Here is a 3,159-nt window from a genome sequence, read left to right on the forward strand (position 1 = left end):
AAAATTGAAATTTCAGACTATAGACATTTGTAAAAGTCTGTGTTTCTTCATCAGTGGCATTAGTGGTTAGCATGTAAATTTGAATATTATTAACTGGTATTTATTTTATTTTATTATCACTGACAATATTGTACTTCAAGAATATCATAAAATGTTCTTTATGGCAATGAATGCTTGACTTAGTAGAAGTCAAATAAGGCTACAGTTGTTAGGAAATGCTGGCCTATAATCTCTCCCTCCTGGAGAACCAAAGGTTGCAGCCTGCTCAATGCCTGGCACCTATGGTTCCTTAGTATGAATGAGGAAACTGTGACTTTTCCCAGCAGATAAACATAAAAAGGCTTTTCCTCCCCTGGTCTGATACAGCAGAGACAGAGCTAGACCTTAGTCCCGGCTCACCTTTGTAGCCACAGCAGTCCTGAATCGGGCCTTACTTTTGCTGAATGATGACAACTTGGGTTTGACCTAAAGAATATGAATGGCTACTAGCATAGTGGTTATGCATCGGGCTGCTAACCTCAAGATCGGAAATTTGAAACTACCAGTTGTTCCACGGGAGAAAGATGAGGCTCTCTGCGCCCGTAAAGATTTGCAGCCTCGGAAACCCTGTGCAGTCACTATGAGTAGGAACCGACTCCACGGTACTTAACAACAACAAAAACAACATCCTAATGTCTGGTCTTCACAGGGTTAATTAATGTGCCTTTTAGTCCATTGTTGCTGTTAAGTGCAATTGAGTCTGGACTGACTCATGATGACCCTGTATAGGGTTTCCAAGGAGCAACTGGTGAGTTTGAACTGCTGACCTTGTGGTTCACAGTGACCTTGTGGTTCAGTGCTTATCCTATGGCATGACATCAGGCCTCCTTTTGGTCCATTTATTGTTAAGTGCTGTCAAGTCAAACAGCAAAGCAAACTCTGCAGCATGGATGAGTGGTCAAAAATCACAGATGCTGAGCTAAACTATCTGGCTTCAAATTCCATCTCCTCCACTTATGTGTTGAGTAAAGTGGGGGAAGTTACTTAAGCTGCGAGTACCTGTGTTTTCACGTTTGTATCAGTTCCGCACCAGTTGACATATATAAAGATGATTCCAACTCATAATGACTCTGTGTATGTCCGAGTAGAATTGGGCTCCATAGGGTTTCCATTGACTGATTTTTAGAAGTAGGTTGATTGCTAGGTGTTTTTTCCATGGTGCCTCTGTATAGACTGGAAATTTTAGCCTCTCAGGTAGTAGCTGAGCACATTAACTATTTGTACCACACAATGACTCCAAAACACGGATACTCTGCCAGTTTATCATACTGTGTTATCTTGTGAGGTGTTGTGATTCTGAAAGCTATGCCACCGGTATTTTAAATACCAGCAGGGTCACCCACTGTGGACAGGTTTCACATGAGCTTCCAGATGAAGAAAGACTAGGAAGAAGGAGTGATGAACTACTTCTGAATATTTAGTCTCTGAAAACCTTGTGAATATTCGAGAAACACTGTTAGATATAGTACTGGAAAATGAGCCCCTCAGGTTGGAAGGCACTCAAAATGCTATTGGGGAAGAGCTGCCTCCTCAAATAGAGTTGAATGTGATGATGCAAATAGCGTAAAGCCCTCAGGAGCAAAGCCCTTGGGACCTTAATTTGTTGATGGGGCACAATTCAAAATGAAGAGAAACAGCTGTAAATATCCATTAATAATCAGAACACGGAATGTACGAAGTAGAAATCTAGAAAAATTGGAAATTGTAAAAAATGAAATGGAACACATAAACGTTGGTATCCTAGGCATTAGTGAGCTGAAATGGACTGATACTGGCCATTTTGAATCTGACAATCACATGGTTTACTCTGCAGGAATGACCAATTGAAAAGAAATGGAGTGGCTGGTGGGTTTGAACTGCTGAGCTTGTGATTAGAGGCCAAGATGACCAAACTTTGTCTCTCATGCTACGGACATATTGTCAGGAGGGAGCAGTCACTGGAGAAGGATATCACGTTTGGTAAGGTGGAGGGTCCAAGAAAAAGAGGAAGACCCCAACGAGATGGATTGGTCAAGTGGCAGCATCAATGGACTCAAGCGTGGCAACAGTAGTAAGGTTGGCCCAGGATCAGGCAGTGTTTCGTTCTGCTTTGCATAAGATCTTTATGGGTTGGTACCGACTCGATGGCACCTAACAACAACAACAACGATGGCAAGGATTTAATCAAAGACCTCAAATCAGAGTTAAGTGGAAATATGGAAAAACTGATCTTTGCCTTGTTCATGTCAACTACATATTATGATGCCTGAAGCTTACAGAATACAATGAAGGGAGCAGGAACTCAGGAATGGGTATCGATTGAGATTTTGTGCGCAAGAACAAATCAGGAAATCCGAGAAATTGTCAGATGTTATGGATCAGAATTTGGACGAGACCTTGAAAAAGGATATTAGGTTAGATACCTCAGGACATTTTGAATGTTTACTTGTTTCCATGTGCCGTGGAAATCGTGATGAGGACCAGAATATAAACCATCAGATGGCTCAGGAAGATGCCCAGACTCCCTACCAAGCTGGTGAAGGGAGACTAAAGACAGATGAATCCTGCTTTAATGTGATTCTTGCCAAAAGAAGCTTTCCTCAGCTGAAAGCTACCATGGAGGCTTATTCCAGGATGACTAATTGAGATTTGCTCAGTAGTGATTGCTGGGAGTTTTCTGGAAATGTCTAAAGTGGTTTGAAGGCCATCTTGCAGTATGCCCTGAGCTGGCCTGCCTTCTTTGCTGAGAGGCTCTATTACTCTAAGACAAGTGCTGGTACATACTCTACCCTGGTTTAGATCATGGTCACTCAATGTAAGATTAACCTTGTACAAATAAACCAAATCAGAAGACCCTGGGCACAATGATTGCAAGTGATATCAGTGGAGATTACCAGAAGCTGTTTCTGGCCATTGTGGGCCAGTTGGAGAGATTGTTGTATGAATGGATTTTCCATCCAGAGCTTAGCCTTCCCAACAAAGACTGGCTACATGTAACCACATCAACTGCTAACCAAAAGAGCTTTTTACTGAGGACTGTGTCAGGGTAATGTGCTTGATTTGCACATGTTGTTATTGCCTTAATTCTGATGTTATTTTTTTCTCCTTATACAATCAGTATAAAGCCATATCACAATGATG

At 41.7% G+C, this 3,159-nt stretch overlaps 1 pseudogene; it reads left to right on the forward strand.

Annotated features, from left to right (window-relative positions):
• Positions 1–2,183: 2,183 nt before the first annotated feature.
• LOC102826911 lies at positions 2,184–3,068 on the forward strand (annotated as a pseudogene).
• The last annotated feature ends 91 nt before the right edge of the window (positions 3,069–3,159 follow it).

Source organism: Chrysochloris asiatica, unplaced genomic scaffold, assembly GCF_000296735.1.
Source record: "Chrysochloris asiatica unplaced genomic scaffold, ChrAsi1.0 scaffold00115, whole genome shotgun sequence".
NCBI classification, from domain to species: Eukaryota; Metazoa; Chordata; class Mammalia; order Afrosoricida; family Chrysochloridae; genus Chrysochloris; species Chrysochloris asiatica.